The sequence below is a fragment of the Zea mays genome, chromosome 10, assembly GCF_902167145.1.
Source record: "Zea mays cultivar B73 chromosome 10, Zm-B73-REFERENCE-NAM-5.0, whole genome shotgun sequence".
Lineage (NCBI taxonomy): Eukaryota > Viridiplantae > Streptophyta > Magnoliopsida > Poales > Poaceae > Zea > Zea mays.
The window spans coordinates 8,781,627-8,801,635 of NC_050105.1; positions in this window are offsets into that span (position 1 = coordinate 8,781,627).

Consider the following 20,009-nt stretch of genomic DNA (forward strand, 5'->3'; position numbering starts at 1 on the left):
TCGCGCTACCCGCCGAGCCTCGGCTTGGTCGAGGGGTAGCTCTCCTTGGCGGAGATATTGCAGGTACGGGGTTTGCCAGTCTCTGTCGGGCGTGGCCCCGCTCCGCTCCTCCTCGATGCGCAGCGCCTCGCCCTCGGGGGCCGAGGGTACCTCGGGCTGGACCGAGGACTCCTCGGGATGGGCCGAGGGTACCTCAGGCTGGGCCGAGGGTACCTCGGGATGGGCCGAGGGTACCTCAGGCTGGGCCGAGGGTACCTCGGGCTTGGGCACGTCGTTGATCCTGACGGAGGGTTGGTGTAGATCCCGGGAGAAGACGTCCGGGGGAACCGTCGTTCGCCCCGAGGCTATTTTTGCCGGCTCGTCCGCAGTCTCGTTGTAGCGCCGAGCGATGTGGTTAAGTTCGAGCCCGTAGAACTTGTCTTCCAGGCGCCGAACCTCATCGCAGTAGGCCTCCATCTTCGGGTCGCGGCAGTGGGAGTTCTTCATGACTTGGTCGATGAGGAGCTGCGAGTCGCCACGAGCGTCGAGGCGTCGGACCCCTAGCTCGATGGCGATTCGCAATCCGTTGATCAGAGCTTCGTACTCAGCCACATTGTTGGACGCCGGGAAATGGAGGCGTAGTACGTAGCGTAGGTGTTTTCCGAAGGGTGAGATGAAGAGCAGGCCCGCGCCGGCTCCCGTCTTCATCAGCGACCCGTCGAAAAACATGGTCCAGAGCTCCGGTTGGATCGGAGCCGTCGGTAGTTGGGTGTCGACCCATTCGGCTACGAAGTCCGCCAATACCTGGGACTTGATGGCCTTCCGAGGCGCGAACGAGATGGTCTCGCCCATGATTTCCACCGCCCACTTCGCAATTCTGCCCGAGGCTTCTCGGCACTGGATGATCTCCCCCAGGGGGAAGGATGACACCACAGTTACCGGGTGAGACTCGAAGTAGTGTCGCAACTTCCGCCTCGTCAGGATCACTGCATACAGTAGCTTCTGAACTTGTGGGTAGCGGATCTTGCTTTCGGACAGTACCTCACTGACGAAGTAAACTGGTCTCTGAACGGGCAATGCATGCCCCTCTTCTTGCCTCTCGACCACAATCGCGGCGCTAACCACCTGAGTGGTCGCGGCGACGTAGACCAAGAGGGCTTCTCCATTATCTGGCGGTACCAAGATAGGCGCCTTTGTAAGGAGCGCCTTCAGGTTCCCGAGAGCTTCCTCGGCCTCGGGTGTCCAAGTGAAGCTCTCGGCCTTCCTTAAGAGGCGATACAGAGGCAGGCCCCTTTCGCCGAGGCGTGAGATGAACCGGCTCAGGGCCGCGAGACATCCCATGACCCTCTGTACGCCTTTTAAGTCCTTGATGGGCCCCATGTTAGTGATGGCTGCGATCTTCTCCGGGTTGGCTTCGATGCCCCGCTCGGAGACGATGAACCCCAAGAGCATGCCTCGGGGCACCCCGAAGACACACTTCTCGGGGTTGAGCTTGACGCCTTTTGCCTTGAGACACCGGAATGTCACTTCAAGGTCGGGGAGGAGGTTGGAAACCTTCCTCGTCTTGACTACGATGTCATCGACGTAGGCCTCGACTGTGCGACCAATGTGTTCGCCGAACACGTGGTTCATGCACCGCTGGTACGTCGCGCCCGCATTTCTCAAACCGAACGGCATGGTGACATAGCAGTACATGCCGAAGGGTGTGATGAAAGAAGTCGCGAGCTGGTCGGACTCTTTCATCCGGATTTGGTGATACCCTGAGTAGGCATCGAGGAACAACAGGGTTTCGCACCCAGCAGTGGAATCCACGATTTGATCGATGCGAGGCAGAGGGTAGGGAACCTTCGGACATGCTTTGTTGAGACCAGTGTAGTCTACACACATCCGCCATTTCCCCCCTTTCTTTCTCACAAGCACAGGGTTGGCAAGCCATTCGGGATGGAATACCTCTTTGATAAACCCTGCCGCCATTAGCTTGTGAATCTCCTCGCCTATCACTCTACGCTTCTCCTCGTCGAATCGGCGCAGAGGCTGCCTGACGGGTCGGGCCCCGGCCCGAATATCCAGCGAGTGCTCAGTGACTTCTCTCGGTAAGCCGGGCATGTCCGAGGGACTCCACGCAAAAACGTCGGCGTTTGCGTGGAGAAAGTCAACGAGCACTGCTTCCTATTTGGGGTCGAGCCCGGAACCGATCCGGATCTGCTTGGAGGCGTCGCCGCTGGGGTCGAGAGGGACGGCCTTAACCGTCTCTGCTGGCTCGAAGTTGCCAGCATGTCGCTTCACGTCTGGCACCTCTTTGGAGAGGTTCTCCATGTCGGCGATGAGGGCCTCGGACTCGGCGAGGGCCTCGGCGTACTCCACGCACTCCACGTCGCATTCGAACGCGTGTTTGTACGTGGGGCCGACGGTGATGACCCCATTGGGGCCCGGCATTTTGAGCTTCAGGTAGGTGTAGTTGGGGATGACCATGAACTTCTCGTAGCATGGCCTCCCCAATATCGCGTGGTAGGTTCCTCGGAACCCGACCACCTCGAACGTCAGAGTCTCTCTTCGGAAATTGGAGGGCGTTCCGAAGCAGACGGGTAGGTCGAGCCGTCCGAGGGGCTGGACGCGCTTCCCAGGAATGATCCCGTGGAAAGGCGCAGCGCCTGCTCGGACGGAGGACAGATCGACGCGCAGGAGCCTGAGGGTCTCGGCGTAGATGATGTTGAGGCAGCTGCCCCCATCCATCAGGACCTTGGTGAGCCTGACGTCGCCGATGACGGGGTCGACGACGAGCGGGTATTTCCCCGGGCTCGGCACATGGTCGGGGTGGTCGGCTTGGTCGAAGGTGATGGGCTTGTCGGACCAGTCCAGGTAGACTGGCGCCGCCACCTTCACCGAGCAGACCTCCCGGCGCTCTTGCTTGCGATGCCGAGCCGAGGCGTTCGCCGCATGCCCTCCGTAGATCATGAAGCAGTCGCGAACCTCGAGGAACTCTCCTGCTTGGTGATCTTCCTTTTTGTCGTCGTCGCGGGCCCTGCCACCCTCCGCGGGTGGCCCGGCCTTGTGGAAGTGGCGCCGAAGCATGACGCACTCCTCGAGGGTGTGCTTGACGGGCAACTGATGATAGGGGCACGGCTCCTTGAGCATCTTGTCGAAGAGGTTGGCACCTCCGGGGGGCTTCCGAGGGTTCTTGTACTCGGCGGCGGCGACAAGGTCTGCGTCGGCAGCGTCGCGTTTCGCTTGCGACTTCTTCTTGCCTTTCTTCTTGGCGCCGCGCGGGGTAGACGCCTCGGGAGCCTCTTTCGACGGGTGGCCCTGGGGCTGCTTGTCCTTTCGGAAGATGGCCTCGACCGCCTCCTGGCCAGAGGCGAACTTGGCGGCGATGTCCATCAGCTCGCTCGCCCTGGTGGGGGTCTTGCGACCCAACTTGCTCACCAGGTCGCGCCAGGTGGTGCCGGCAAGGAACGCGCCGATGACATCTGAGTCGGTGATGTTGGGCAGCTCGGTGCGCTGCTTCGAGAATCGCCGGATGTAATCCCGAAGAGACTCTCCCGGCTGTTGCCGGCAGCTTCGGAGGTCCCAGGAATTCCCGGGGCGCACGTACGTGCCCTGGATATTGCCGGCAAAGGCTTGGACCAAATCATCCCAGTTGGAGATCTGCCCCGGAGGCAGGTGCTCCAACCAGGCGTGAGCAGTGTCGGAGAGGAACAGGGGGAGGTTGCGGATGATGAGGTTGTCGTCGTCCGTTCCACCCAGTTGGCAGGCCAGGCGGTAGTCCGCAAGCCACAGTTCCGGCCTTATTTCCCCCGAGTACTTTGTGATAGTAGCCGGGGGTCGGAAACGGGTCGGGAACGGTGCCCGCCGGATGGCCCGGCTGAAGGCCTGCGGACCGGGTGGTTCGGGCGAGGGACTCCGATCCTCCCCGCTGTCGTAGCGTCCCCCACGCCTGGGGTGGTAGCCTCGGCGCACCCTTTTGTCGAGGTGGGCTCGACGGTCGCGACGATGGTGCTCGTTGCCGAGGTGGCCCGGGGCCGCAGGCACGGTGTTGCGCGTGCGCCCGGTGTAGACCGAGGCTTCCCGCATGAATCGGGAAGTCACGGCATGAGGTTCCGAGGGGTATCCCTGCCTCCGGGAGGCAGAGCTTTCGGCCCGTCGGGCCACAGCGCCTTCCAGGAGATTTTTGAGCTCTCCCTGGATTCGCCGTCCCTCGGTGGTCGATGGCTCCGGCATCGCGTGGATAAGCATTGCTGCGGCTGTCAGGTTCTGACCGACCCCGCTGGACGCGGGTAGCGGCCTGACCCTGACGTCGTTGGCGACGCGGTGCTGGAAACCCTGGGGCAGGTGACGTATTTCTCCGGCCGGGGGCTGGCCCGCCCATACCTGCCCGACGTCCCGGCGGATCGACTCAAGTGCTCCTGCTCCCTCGTCGAGCCTGGCCTGCGCCCCGCGGACTTGCTCGAGCTGTGGGTCGTGACCCCCCGCCGGAACGGGGACCACAGCTAGCTCCCGCGGGATGTCGGCGCGAGGCGCCGGCCTAGGGAGATCACCGTCCTCCGGCATGCCGAGGTGGTTGCCTTCGGCGGGATCCTCTAGCTCGACGTGGAAACATTCGTGGCTTGGGCCGCAGTCCTTGTCGTCAAGGCTGCGGCTACCGTCGGAACAGTCGGAGAGGCAGTAGTCACATGCGGTCATAAAGTCCCGCATGGCACTAGGGTTGCCAAATCCAGAGAAATCCCAACAGATGCTGGGATCGTCATCTTCCTCAGACCCAGAGGGCCCGTAGGTCGAGACGTCCGTCAACCGGTCCCAAGGCGACCGCATACGAAACCCCAGAGGGGTTGCACTCGCCTCAACGAGAGCGCCCGCCAAAGCGAGGTCGCTAGGCGGGTTGAGGCCGAGTCGACATAATGCAGGATGGGAATCAGTCAGTACCTTTTGGTCGACGAGGGGCGATGTAGTCACGTCGGGGGCTGATCGCGCCATCGTCCTAGGTACGAGGGCGACGTCCTGCAGGCCCTCCGCGAGCTCGCTGGCGTCGTCCACTTGCTCGGGATTGACGTGTCGCGGGGGGACGGCGCTCGCCTTCGTCTCGAATGCGAGGTCGACGCCCGACGCGCCCTCCGTTGGGGCGCTGGGGGCGTCAATTCGCTCGACAGCCGACGAAGCGCGGCCTCCCGCCCGGCCTTGGTTGCCCCGCCTCCTCCTCCGTTGGTGGGGGAGAGGACGGGGCGAGCTCGAATGTCGTTCTTCCACCGCGCGGGGAAGACGTCGTCGATTCCGCCACCGGAGGGCGGGTTGTCGGCCGCCATTGTCGTTGTCGCGCGGCGGTGGAAGGAATATCATGTCATAGCTGCCGTCGAGGGACATGAACTCAAGACTCCCGAAACGGAGCACCGTCCCGGGTTGGAGAGGTTGTTGGAGACTGCCCATCTGGAGCTTGACGGGAAGCTGCTCGTCAACACGCAGCGGGCCCCTACCTAGCGCGCCAACTGTCGGCGTTTCGAGACCGCGGGGTCCCTAAGCCGACGAGTGAGTGTGCTGCGTGCCCCAGCCCAGATGGGTCGAGCGCGTGGGCGAGCGCGAAGGGGGGAAAGGAGCGAGGAGGCCGGAGTCCGGCGAGAGAGAGGTGGGAATCCCGCGGCCTTCGTGTTCGTCCCGCGCCCAGGTCGGGTGCGCTTGCAGTAGGGGGTTACAAGCGTCCACGCGGGTGAGGGAAGCGAGCGGCCCCAAGAGAGCGCCTGTCCCCGTCCTCGTCCCCGCGCGGCCAACCCTCTCTAAGAAGGCCCTGGTCCTTCCTTTTATAGGCGTAAGGAGAGGATCCAGGCGTACAATGGGGTGTAGCGGAGTGCTACGTGTCTAGCGGGGGGAGAGCTAGTGCCCTAGGTACATGCCAATGTGGCAGCCGGAGAGATCTTGGCACCCTGCTGGCGTGATGTCGTGGCTGTCGGAGGAGCAACGGAGCCTGGCGGAGGGACAACTGTTGGAAAGGTTGTGTCCTTGCTGACGTCGCCCTGCTTCCGTAAGAGAGCTGAGAGCCGCCGTCGTCTTGCCTATCTGGCGGAGCTAGCCAGATGGGACACAGGTCTTGTTCTCTACGACCCGAGTCGGCTCGGGGTAGGGTGATGATGGCGCTTCCTGTCGACGTGGCTGGCCTGTGCCCTAGGTTGGGCGACGTGGAGGCTCCTCCGAAGCCGAGGTCGAGTCTGTCTTCCATGGCCGAGGCCGAGTCCGAGCCCCTAGGTCGGGCGAGGCGGAGTTCGTCGTCTTCCGAGGCTTAGCCCGAGTCCGAGCCCTTGGTCAGGCGGAGCGGAGTTCGCCGTCTTCCGGGGCTTAGCCCGAGTCCGAGCCCTGGGTCGGGCGGAGCGGACTTCGCCGTCTTCCGGGGCTTAGCCCGAGTCCGAGCCCTGGGTCAGGCGGAGCAGAGTTCGCCGTCTTCCGGGGCTTAGCCCGAGTCCGAGCCCTGGGTCGGGCGGAGCGGAGTTCGTCGTCTTCCGGGGCTTAGCCCGAGTCCGAGCCCTTGGTCGGGCGGAGCGGAGTTCGCCGTCTTCCGGGGCTTAGCCCGAGTCCGAGCCCTGGGTCGGGCGGAGTGGAGTTCGCCGTCTTCCGGGGCTTTGCCCGAGTCCGAGCCCTGGGTCGGGCGGAGCGGAGTTTCCTATGGTGCCTTTGGCAGGGCCTGGTTTCCTTTGCGTTAAATGCTCCTGTGACTTGGCCGGTCGGTGCGGCGATTCAGTCAGGGTTGCTTCTCAGCGAAGGCAAGGCCTCGGGCAAGCCGGAGATGTGTCCGTCGTTGAAGGGAGGCCTCGGGCGAGACGGAAACCCCTTCGGGGTCGGCTGCCCTTGCCCGAGGCTAGGCTCGGGCGAGGCGTGATCGAGTCGCTCGTATGGACTGATCCCTGACTTAATCGCACCCATCAGGCCTCTGCAGCTTTATGCTGATGGGGGTTACCAGCTGAGAATTAGGCGTCTTGAGGGTACCCCTAATTATGGTCCCCGACATACATATCTTGTGGCTCCTCCCCTTGGCGAAGACGAAAGCGACCGAGCTCCCCCTCGATCGTTTCCCGCTTGGTGATTTTGGTGAGTTCATCACCCTCGTGCGCGGTCTTGAGTAAGTCCCAAATCTCCTTTGCATTCTTCAACCCTTGCACCTTGTTGTACTCCTCCTTGCTTAGAGAGGCGAGGAGTATGGGTGTAGCTTGAGAGTTGAAGTGCTCGATTTGGGCCACCTCGTCCTCATCATAATTTTCATCCCCTACGGATGGTACCTGTGCACCGAACTCAACAACATCCCATATACTTTTGTGGAGCGAGGTTAGATGAAATCGCATTAAATCACTCCATCTAGCGTAATCTTCACCATCAAAAGTTGGTGGTTTGCCTAATGGGACGGAAAGTAAAGGTGTATGTTTAGAAATGCGAGGGTAGCGTAGGGGAATCTTACTATACTTCTTGCGCTCTTGGCGCTTAGAAGTGACGGATGCCGCGTCGGAGCCGGAGGTGGATGTTGATGAAAAATCGGTCTCGTAGTAGACCACCTTCCTCATCCTCTTCTTCTTGTCCCCACTCCGATGCGGCTTGTGGCAAGAAGATTTTTTCTTCTTCTCTTTGTGGTGAGAAGAGGATTTCTTCTCCTTCCCTTTGGAGTGTGAAGAAGACTTCTTCCCTTTGGAGGAGTCCTTCTTCTTCTCCTTCCTCTTGGTGCGGGACTCTTCCGATGAAGTGCTCCCGTAACTCGTAGTGGGCTTGTCGCCGGTCTCCATCTCCCTCTTGGTGTGATCTCTTGACATCACTTCGAGCGGTTAGGCTCTAATGAAGCACCGGGCTCCGATACCAATTGAAAGTCGCCTAGAGGGGGGGGGGGTGAATAGGGCGAAACTGAAATTTACAAATATAAACACAACTACAAGCCGGGTTAGCGTTAGAAATATAATAGAGTCTGCGAGAGAGGGTGGAAAACAAATCACAAGCGAATAGAGAAGTGAGACACGCGGATTTGTTTTACCGAGGTTCGGTTCTCTCAAACCTACTCCCCGTTGAGGAGGCCACAAAGGCCGGGTCTTTTTCAACCCCTTCCCTCTCTCAAACGGTCCCTCGGACCGAGTGAGCTTTCTCTTCTCAGTCACTTGGAACACAAAGTTCCTACAAGGACCACCACAAGATTGGTGTCTCTTGCCTCAATTACAAGTGAGTTTGATTGCAAGAAAGAATCAAGAAAGAAGAAAGCAATCCAAGCGCAAGAGCTCAAAAGAACACAAGCAAATCTCTCTCACTAGTCACTAAAGCTTTGTGTAGAATTTGGGAGAGGATTTGATCTCTTGAGTGTGTCTAGAATTGAATGCCTAGCTCTTGTAGGTGGTTGGAAGTGTGAAAACTTGGATGCCATGAATGGTGGGTGGTTGGGGGTATTTATAGCCCCAACCACCAAACTAGCCGTTTGGTGGGGCTGTCTGTCGCATGGTGCACCGGACAGTCCGGTGCACACCGGACATGTCCGGTGCGCCAGCCACGTCACCAAAGCCGTTAGGTTCTGACCGTTGGAGCTCTGACTTCTGGACCCGCCTGGATGTCCGGTGGCGCACCGGACATGTACTATAGAGTGTCCGGTGCGCCAGCATGGGCGTTCCTGACCTCTGCGCGCGCTGGCGCGCAATAAATGCGCTGCAGGTAGCCGTTGGCGCCTGAAGTAGCCATTGCCCCGCTGTTACACCGGACAGTCCGGTGTACACCGGACAGTCCGGTGAATTATAGCAGAGCAGCTGAAATGAATTCCCGAGGCTGGCGAGTTCCTGAGGCCGCTCTTCCTCGGAGCACCGGACACTGTCCGGTGTACACCGGACAGTCCGGTGAATTATAGCGGAGTTGCCTCTGGAATTTCCCGAAGGTGATGAGTTTGAGTTGGTGTCCTCTGGTACGCCGGACATGTCCGGTGGTGCACCGGACACTGTCTGGTGGTGCACCGGACAGTCCGGTGCGCCAGACCAGAGGTGCCTTCGGTTGCCCCTTTGCTCTTTTGTTGAACCCAATACTTGGTCTTTTTATTAGCTGAGTGTGAACCTTTGGCACCTGCATAGCTTGTTCACTAGAGCAAACTAGTTAGTCTAATCATTTGTGTTGGGCAATTCAACCACCAAAATTATTTAGGAACTAGGTGTAAGCCTAATTCCCTTTCACCTTGGCTGAGGTAATCGAGGTGACTCCGGGGAGTCAGGCCGATCCGCCTGTCCCCCAAGAGCAGGCGCCTGTACCGGCTGCACAGGAAGTTGGTCCTCCGGACGTCGTGACGACGCTTGGGCGGGCCGCCTCTTCGGCGCCTCGGGCGCCCGAGGCGGAGGCGGCGCCAGAGTCAGCAGCGGGGCAACCCTCGGCAGCGCCTGCGGGGACCGAGGCCCGAGGGGCCTCCCCGTAGGCACGATTGGCCCTGGTCCGGAGCGGGTAAGTATCCGAGGATACCTCTGTTTTGGTTTTTTCTCTGTGTGTCTTGATCTTGCTCTTTCTTTCAGCGGAGGCAGGGCTTGACTGGTCATGAGGAGAGGGCGGCCGTCGTTGCCGAGGTCGGCGATCGGGGGCCCGCCACCTTATCCGAGGAGAGGCCCAGCACGTCGACGGCGACGGTACCCAATGCCTCGACTATAGGGGGACCCGACGCCTTGGTGGAGGGGTGCGCAGAACCGCGGCCCGTCCTGGGGGACAGCGGCCTTATCCCCGCGTGGCTCAACCCTAATGAGTGGTGTGGGCAGCCGATCCGGTTCTGGAGCCGCGGCGCCTCGGAGCTCCTCCTCGTCCTCGACGACGAGCAGGAGGAGCAGTCTTGGGATGAGTTCCGTGAGTATACCGAGGTGGCGATGAGGTCGCTTCGGTCGACCATGGAGATCCTTTCCAGGGACGTTCCCAGGGTCTTCTAGGTAAGGATTTAGGCGTACACCTCGCGTGGCCAGGGCATTCTTTGTAATATCCTGTTTTCCTTCCTCAGGAGCTCGCGGAGGTGAGCACCACCAAGTCGCTGTTCATCCGCCGTGAGAGCGGCGTCTGGGCCTCACTGCGGTTACAGAAGGCCGTGCTTGCTGAGGCTAATGAACGCCTTGCCCAATGGAGCACTGAGGTGGCGGACCTTCGGCTGCTCTGTGATGAGCTGAAGTCGGAGGTAGCGGCGGCGCGGGCAGAGGCGGTGTTGGCATGGACGGAGATGCAGCAGCGGCAGCTGAAGCTTGGCCAGGTCATCGGCGAGCGGGACCAATCTCAGAGCCAAGCTGCCGAGGCCGTGGGCCGGGCTGAGGCCCTTAGGGGTCAGCTGGCTGAGGCTACGGAGCAGCTAGCCAAGGCGTCCGCTCGGGCCGGGACCCTTGCTGAGGACCTGGCCGTGGCCGTCGGGTCTGCCTAGTCCGCCCAAGCCATGGCCTCGCAGGAGCGTGCCTGGGCCGAAGGTATGTTTCGACCGCTTTGTGACCTCGATTCAACTTCATTCTTCAACTTGTGTCTGAAGAATTTTGTTCGGCTGTCTGCAGAGTTTGAGACGGCTCTTAACGGGTCCGTCAAGGCGCTTGCCTAGGCGGCTAAGCAGAAAGAGGCCAACCGCGTGGCTATGTCCGAGGCCATCTCGGCCTTTTGCCGGGCCTTTGACCTCGACGACGTCCCCTCGGGTAGCTCCCCCCCAGAGTCACCTGCGGGCCTTGGGCGACCATGTGCGCAGCAGACTCCGCGGGGCGCTACACCACAGCGTTAGGCGGGCCTTCGCCGTGCTCGCTTCCCATTATGACGTGGATCTGGAGCGGGTCAGCGAGGGGTACTACCTACCCGATGAAGATGAGGTTGCCTTAGCCGAGGTCCAGAGGCTTGACGCGGCCGTTGTGGGCCCAAGCGCGGTGCTGGCGTCCTCCTTCGAGGTGGAGATCCTTCCGCTCGCGTCGCCGTCTGAGGCTGGGCCAGACTTCGCCGAGGGTGGAAACAGCGCCGAGGGTGCCGCTCCTCCCCCTGCCGACGTTTGATCCCTGCAGGAACAGTTTGTCTGCAGTATGCGTGTGTTTTTCGTGGCCGCTGAGGCCTAAACACTTTTATCGTCGTGTTATAAAGCTGCGTTTCCTTTCCTCTCGTTTCAAGTATCATGACTTGTTCGTCGGTAGCAGAATCGCTTATCCGAGCGAGAGTTACTTTTTGCGGAAGGTGATGAGTGAGGTATCCGTATCCCGGAGGCGTAGGAGTCCCTCGGCTCGGTCGGCCTTGCCGCTTACGTGCACTCTTACTCGTTTGCAGGATTCTGTTATCGATATAGTCGAGAAGGCATGAAAGTCATTTTGGTAGAAAATCTTTCTTGGTAGAAAAATTTTCTGAGGCAAATTTTGACGCAGAGGGGGTTCCCCCCTTCTAGCCCCCGAGGGAGGGTCGGGCTTTGCCGGGGCAAGGCTGATCCTTCCTTGATGGTTAGACTTTATTTATGTATGTAAAGAAAACGAGGTATATGAACGACTTGAAACATCTTAAGGCTAGAAGCGACGTAGCTGTTGGATGTTCCAAGCGTTGCTGTAGACCTCGCCTTGATCGTTGGCCAGCTTGTATGTTCCGGGCTTCAAAATCTTGGCGATGATGAAAGGCCCTTCCCAGGGAGGAGTAAGCTTGTGGCGCCCTCGGGTGTCTTGTCGCAGCCGAAGTACCAAGTCTCCCACCTGGAAGCCTCGGGGCCGAACCCTTCGAGCGTGGTAGCGTCGCTGAGACTGCTGATACCGCGCCGAGTGTAGTAAGGCCACGTCCCGAGCCTCTTCGAGCTGGTCCAGTGAGTCTTCTCGGCTGGTCTGGTTGCTTCGACCGTCGTACGCCTTTGTCCTCGGGGAACCGTATTCTAAGTCCGTGGGTAAGATAGCCTCGGCCCCATAGACTAGAAAGAACGGCGAGAAACCCATGGATCGGCTCGGCGTCGTCCTCAGACTCCAGACCACCGAGGGTAGCTCTTTCATCCATCGCTTGCCAAACTTGTTGAGGTCGTTGTAGATCCTTGGTTTTAGTCCCTGCAAAATCATACCGTTGGCACGCTCCACCTGCCCATTCGTCATGGGGTGAGCTACGGCGGCCCAGTCCACACGGATGTGGTGGTCCTCGCAGAAGTCCAGGAACTTATTCCCAGAGAATTGCGTGCCATTGTCAGTGATGATGGAGTTCGGGACCCCAAAGCGATGGATGATGTTGGTGAAGAACGCCACTGCCTGCTCGGACCTGATGCTGGTTAAGGGTCGGACCTCGATCCACTTGGAGAATTTGTCGATGGCGACCAGCAGGTGCGAGAAGCCCCTGGGTGCCTTCTGCAAGGGACCAACGAGGTCTAGACCCCACACTGCAAACGGCCAGGTGATGGGTATTGTCTGCAGGGCCTGAGCGGGCAGGTGCGTCTGTCTCACGTAGAATTGACACTCTTGGCAAGAGCGTACAATCCTAGTGGCGTCGGCCACCGCGGTCGGCCAGTAGAAACCTTGTCGGAAGGCATTTCCCATGAGGGCTCGAGGTGCTGCGTGGTGACCGCAAGCCCCCGAGTGTATCTCCTGCAATTGCTCTTGTCCTTCGGCGACGGATATGCATCATTGGAGAATGCCCGAGGGGCTGCGGTGGTAGAGCTCCTTTTCATCACCCAGTAAAACGAATGACTTGGCGCGCCGAGCCAGTCGCCGAGCTTCGGCCTTGTCGAGGGGTAGCTCTCCTCGGTGGAGATATTCCAGGTACGGGGTCTACCACTTCGTGTTTGGCGTGACCCCATTCCGCTCCCTCTCGATGCGCAAGGCCTCACCCTCGACGGCCGAGGGTACCTCGGGCTGGGCCGAGGTCTCGTCGGGCTCGGGCGCGTCGTCGAGTTTGACAGATGGTTGATATATGTCCCTGGAGAAGACGTTCGGGGGAACCGTCGTCCACCCCGAGGCTATTTTAGCCAGCTCATCCGCAGTCTCGTTGTACCATCGAGCAACATGGTTGAGTTCCAGCCCGTGGAACTTATCCTTCAAGCACCGAACTTCGTCGCAATAGGCCTCCATTTTTCGATCTCGGCAGTGGGAGTTCTTCATGACTTGGTCGATGACAAGCTGCGAGTCGCCACGAGCGTCGAGGCGCCGAACCCCTAGCTCGACGGCGATGCGCAGCCCGTTAACCAAAGCCTCTGTAACACCCAAATTCTATAAAAAGAAATGATTCCCTTTACTTATATGAATACATAAGTTTTTCATATTTACATACCATGGATATAAACCACCATGTAAGAGATTAAATTAATTAGCAACAATTAATAATTTAAAATAGAAAAAAAATAAATGTGCATCATGCCGGGTCTTTGAATTGCGCATTTAATTTAAATATGAGACTCTAAGATCAGAAATGAACTTATTCTCTAGTCATGGTTGCCGAATAGAAAATAATAAAAAAATACCGCCTGTGTCATGTTGACGCATGTGTGACATCACCTAGCTTTTTCACGTGAGTATGCCCTACGACACATTAGCCTCCCTCGTTCGCGCATGCGGGTGTGATGGACGCTGGCATCTGGGCCACTCTTCGCAGATCGATCTCCTTCGACGGTTCACAGACTGGCAGGTGGGGACACGTTGTCAGCTCGTTCTTCTCCCATCAACAGACAGCACGGCGCCCGCGGCAACAGCGCAACAAGCGCGCGCTTTTCGCGTGGATTCCCTCGCCGTAAAATTCGCTGCTGGCCGAATCCAACTGGCCGGACTCCATCCTACGGCTACATAAGCCTGCTGCTGGGTTCCTTGCTTCCATGACCATACGTGGGAAACTAGCGTTCGCCATGGTGGAGAGAGAAATAATGTGGCTGCATTGCCGTCGTACTGGCAGAACGAATCGAGAGAGAGAGTGGAAGCGCAGCCGCTGTCGTGGTTTCCGACCGCAACTTCGTCTGGTGCTGGGGGGTCTGCGCGCATCTCCGTGTGGAGTTCTTGGACTGAGGGCGGTCTGGGCTTGTCGAATTTCTCATCGGCATGCCACCGTGGCCGCTGTTCCACCGTATCGCGTCGACGACCTCTTCCTCATCACCACCGACGGTGAGAACACCTCTGTATGACTCGCCTTCATCTCTGCTCCGTCTACTGCCCCTAGGAGTTGGGGATTCGCGCTCAGATCGGCGGGTGGTTGTGCGCCGGTAATGGCACCGCCGTAGAGTGGCCGGTGCCGCCGCACCGTGCGTTGGTTTGGGGAAATAGGCGCTTACCGGTTCGTTCAGTTTACGTGTCGACCGTCCGATCGGGATCGGATGGTGGCTACTCGTGCTGGGACTCATTAAATCGGGACCGTCGGATTGTTATCTGAGGGTTCGCGCTGCGCGGGTGGCGAGATCTAATCTCGTGCGCCCATCTCCGATCGGGCGACTCAGATTTAATGATACCCCTTCGCCCTGTCGTTTTTACACAAGAACCCTCGGAAAACTAAGAAAACAACCCACCGTCCACATTCATTATTCACTGAGTCTTAGAGAACTTCGGTTTAGGCCCCTGACTTTTCCAGTATTTGACGCCCAGTCCAGATAATTAATAAAACAGGGAAAATCATTTAGAAAATAGTTTTTAGTACATATTTAAATACAGATTCTTGTTTAATTTGTAGAAAATTCATATAATGTCCAAATCAGTTCATTCCAGTTTCTATAATTATATAATATTATTGTTTATCACATAGTACCTCTGGTTTTGACATTAAGTCACATTAAAATTTATATTCTAATTAATCTTATATCAAATACATAAAACCTTAGAAAAATCATAACTCCGTCGTTTTAACTCCGATTTGATCCGTTCAAGTTGCGTTAGTCTCGTACAAGCGCGTAGATTATTATTACGCAGTTTATTCTTATGTTTGGTGTGATGTTAATTTTTCCCTATACCATGTTTGTCTATATTGCTACGTTTAGCAGTGAGGATACGTGTCACCTGAAGATCATCCTGGTACCTGGAATCTCAAGTCCCGGGCAAGTTGTGCCCTTGATCACTTCTTTTACCCACTCATGTTCTAATTAATCATAATGATTTGCATAGGTTAATTTGATGGGACCTAATAGGTTACCCTAGTTTGTCTATCTTTATGCCTTGTTTACCACTAAACTTTCTGGGTAGTACTTGCTAGTGCTATATGTGGATTTGGGCATTGAGATACATATTATTCATACTTTTGTTATCAGTTGCTATTTACTGTTCATGATAAGATCATTATGTTAATTGGAACATGGAGAACCACCCGGGAAAACAGTGCTACCACAAGGGTTTAATGGGACGCCCTTGGCCGATTAATTAGGAAAGCTAGTGGAAGACTACCTTACCCGAAAGGGGCAAGGGCAGTAGGGGAGTGGTCAGTGTAGGGAGGCCCTCGGGAGGATTTTGCTGCGATGGCGGTCCTGCAAGGGATTCCTGCATTGGAGCTTCCTATAAACTGTAGCGGGTTTTCTGAAGCTAGTGGAACTTTGTAAAGGCCTCGTAGTGTTACCCTGCCTCGCCTCCTCGGTAGAGGTGTATGGGAAGTCGCGATCCCTTGGCAGATGGGTAACATGACTTGTGGGTAAAGATGCGCAACCTCTGCAGAGTGTAAAACTGGTATACTAGCCGTGCTCACGGTCATGAGCAGCTCGGACCCTCACATGATTAAATTATGGAACTTAAACTCAATTTGTCATATGCATTGCATCGCAGGTGAGGTTGTTACTTTTGTTCTACTATTTAATTGGGTTGGTATTTACTTATACTTAGTAACTGCTAATAAAATTTTGACCAACTTTAAAAGCAATGCTCAGCTCTAACCATCCTCTTTGGTAAGCCTTACACTTCACGTGAGCTCCCACCTTTGGCGAGTTCATGCACATTATTCCCCACAACTTGTTGAGCGATGAACGTATGTGAGCTCACTCTTGCTGTCTCACACCCCCCCACAGGTCAAGAACAGGTACCACAGGATGAGGCGCTTGGAGGATGCTGCGATGAGTTCGTGAGAGATCTAGGTCGTCGTCTCCCAGTCAACTTTGGGTTGCTGGACCGTTGTCTCCTTATAATGTAAATATTTATTTTGTATAGAACTCCTGTTATATATAAAGATGTGACATTCGATCCTGTGCCACTATACATCATATGTGTGAGACTTGGTCCCAGCATATCTGGTGTTTATGTTCGCGCCCGGGTCTTGGTGCCCGTAAAACCCGGGTGTGACAGCCTCGTACTCGGCCACGTTGTTTGATGCCGAAAAATGGAGGCGCAACACGTAGCGCACATGTTTCCCGAGGGGTGAGATGAAGACAGGCCCAAGCCTGCTCCTGTTTTCATCAGCGACCCATCGAAGTACATGGTCCAAAGTTCGGCTTGGATTGGAGCTGTTGGCAATTGGGTGTCGACCCATTCAGCCAGGAAGTCCGCCAAGGCTTGAGATTTTATGGCCTTCCGAGGAGCGAATGAAATTGTCTCGCCCATGAGTTCCACCACCCATATCCTACCCGAGGCCTCTCGGCACTGGATGATCTCCCCCAGGGGGAAGGATGACACCACAGTCACCAGATGAGACTCGAAGTAGTGTTGCAATTTTCGCCGCGTCAGAATTACTGCGTACAGTAGCTTCTGAATTTGTGGGTAGCGGATCTTGGTCTCGGATAGCACCTCACTGATGAAGTAGACCGACCTCTGGACGAGCAGTGCATGCCCTTCTTCTCGTCTCTTGACTACGATCGTGGCGCTGACCACCTGAGTGGTTGCGGCTACATAGATCAAGAGGGCTTCTCCCACAGCGGGGGGCACCAAGATGGGCACGTTTGCAAGGAGTGCCTTTAAGTTTCCGAGGGCTTCCTCGGCCTCAGGGGTACAAGTGAAGCGCTCGACCTTCCTTAGGAGGCGGTACAAGGGCAATCCTTTCTTGCCGAGGCGCGAGATGAAGCGGCTCAGAGCCGCAAGGCATCCCATGACCCTTTGTACTCCTTTCAAATCTTTGATAGGCCCCATGTTGGTGATGGCTGCAATTTTCTCCCGGTTGGCCTCTATGCCCCGCTCGGAGACGATGAACCCCAGGAGCATGCCTCGGGGGACTCCGAAGACACACTTCTCGGGATTGAGTTTCACGCCTTTCGCTCTCAGACACTTGAATGTCGTTTCAAGGTCGGAGAGGAGGTCGGAGGCTTTCCTCGTCTTGACAACGATGTCATCTACGTAAGCCTCGACCGTTCGGCCGATGTGTTCCCCAAACACGTGGTTCATGCACCTTTGGTACGTTGCACCTGCATTCCTCAAGCCAAATGGCATAGTAGTATAACAGTACATGCCAAAAGGTGTGATGAAAGAAGTCGCGATTTGGTGATAACCTGAATAGGCGTTGAGGAATGACAGGGTTTCGCACCCAGCAGTGGAGTCCACAATTTGATCGATGCGAGGCAGAGGGTAGGGAACCTTCGGACATGCTTTGTTTAGACCAGTGTAGTCTACGCACATCCTCCACTTCCCACCTTTCTTTTTCACAAGCACATGGTTAGCTAACCATTCGGGATGGAATACCTCTTTGATGAACCCTGCAGCCATGAGCTTGTGGATCTCCTCGCCTATGGCCCTGCGCTTTTCTTCGTCGAAACAGCGCAGGTGCTGCTTCACGGGTCGGGCACCAGCTCGGATGTCCAGTGAGTGCTCGGCGACATCCCTCGGTATGCCGGACATGTCCGAGGGACTCCACACAAAAGTTTCGGCGTTTGCGCGGAGAAAGTCGACGAGCACTGCTTCCTATTTGGGGTCGACCTCGGAGCCGATCCGGACTTGCTTGCAGGCGTCGTTGCTGGGGTCGAGGGTGATGGACTTAACCGCCTCAGTCGGTTCGAAGTTTCCAGCGTGGCGCTTCACATCAGGCACCTCCTTGGAGAGGCACTCTAGGTCAGCGATGAGGGCCCCAGACTCGGTGAGGGCCTCAGCGTACTCCACACACGCCACGTCGCATTCGTACGCGTGTCGGTACGTGGATCCGACAGTGATGACCCGTTGGGGCCTAGCATCTTGAGCTTGAGGTACGTGTAGTTGGGGACGGCCATGAACTTGGCGTAGCACGGTCTCCCCAGCACCGCGTGGTAGGTCCCTCGGAACCCGACCACCTCGAACGTGAGGGTTTCCCTGCGGAAGTTGGAGGGAGTCCCAAAACAGACGGGCAAATAGAGTTGCCCAAGGGGCTGGACGCGCTTTCCGGGGACGATCCCGTGAAAGGGCGCCGCACGGCCCAGATCGTGGACAGATCGATCTCCAAGAGCCCGAGGGTCTCGGTGTAGATGATGTTGAGACTGCTGCCTTCGTCCATGAGGACCTTGGTGAGCCTAGCGTTGCCGATGATAGGGTCGACAACGAGCGGGTACCTTCCTGGGCTCGGCATGCAGTCGGGGTGGTCGCCTTGGTCGAAGGTGATGGGCTTGTCGGACCAGTCTAGGTAGACTGGCGCCGCCAGTTTGCTCACCAGGTCTCGGCACGTGGTGCCGGCGAGGAACGCCCCGATGACATCCGAGTCGGTGATGTTGGGCAGCTCGGTGCGCTGCTTCGAAAATCGTCGGATGTATTCTCGCAGGGATTCCCCTGGCTACTGGCGGCATCTTCGGAGATCCCAGGAGTTCCCAGGGCGCACGTACGTACCTTGGAAGTTTCCAGCGAAGGCCTTGACCAGGTCGTCCCAGTTGGAGATCTGCGCGGGAGGCATATGCTCCAGCCAGGCCCGGGCAGCGTCGGAGAGGAACAGGGGGAGGTTGCGGATGATGAGGTTGTCGTTGTCCGTCCCTCCCAGCTGGCATGCTAGCCGGTAGTCCGCAAGCCACAACTCCGGCCTTGTTTCCCCCGAGTACTTGGTGATGGTAGTCGGGGCCCGGAACCGAATCGGGAACAGCGCCCGTCGTATGGCTCGACTGAAGGCTTGCGGACCTGGTGGTTCGTAGGGATGAAAACGGTCGGAAACGGTCGGTAAACACTAAAACCGTTTTCGTTTTCATAATTTTTTATCAGAAATGGAATCGGAAACGGTTAAACCAGAAACAGAAACGATATCGATATTTCGGAAACATCGGAAACGAAAGTTTAATACGGAAAATACATCGGTAACGGTCGGAATCTAAAATATGACCGGCAAACATATGAATATAACAAGTTCACAATACAATAAAGATCACAAGCCAACAATTCACAATATAACAAGTTTATAAATATCACAAGTTCATAACATAACAAGTTCACAATATAACAAGTTCATAAATATCACATGTTTATAGATTCAAGGTTCAACATTTTCTTACTCTAACTATGTATAACTTTATTCATCCATATCACATAGAAGAGTACTCTCTCCGTCTACATGAATTTGTCTTTCTAGAATTATCTTAAGTCAAACTATTTAAACTTGGATATTCAATACAAATACAATACACAATATATATATATATATATATATATATATATATATATATATAGTTTATATATTAAAAGCCCTGGGCTTCCAATAATAGAGGAAGCCCAGGCTAGTCAATATGGTCATTTTGGTTGAACCACACCGGGTCAACAGTTCCCAGTCACGGCGCCGTTACACCGTTTCCTCCGTCAGCCAGCCACCTCTCCCATGTTTCCTGTTTCTAAAACCGTATTCGCGCAATCAACGGAGGCAAACCAGCGCCGATAGGAAGAAAACCCCAGCCGCGCAGACTTTCCTTTCGTCGGAGGCGACTCGCCAGGCGATTTCCGCGCCTCCAATCCAGCGCAGCGCCAATCCACCGCCGCTCCAATCCAGCACCGTTCCATTCCAGCTTACATCCTTCAATCTCCCAGCATTGGAGCCCGATTCAAGAAGTTCCAGGTAATCCAACATTGAAATACATCGAGTTTGCCATCGATTTTTTGAAGCATTTCGGTCGATTGAAGTGGATTTGATTGTAACCCTTATTCTCCAGCTAAATGTGTGATTTGTATCCGTTTAGACATCTCTCTAATCGGGTCATTGCATCGCGCATTGCATCTCTTTTTTGTTCAGGAGCCCCGATATTAGAGCATATGTATTTATTCTATATCCCCACTATCGCCCGACATTCA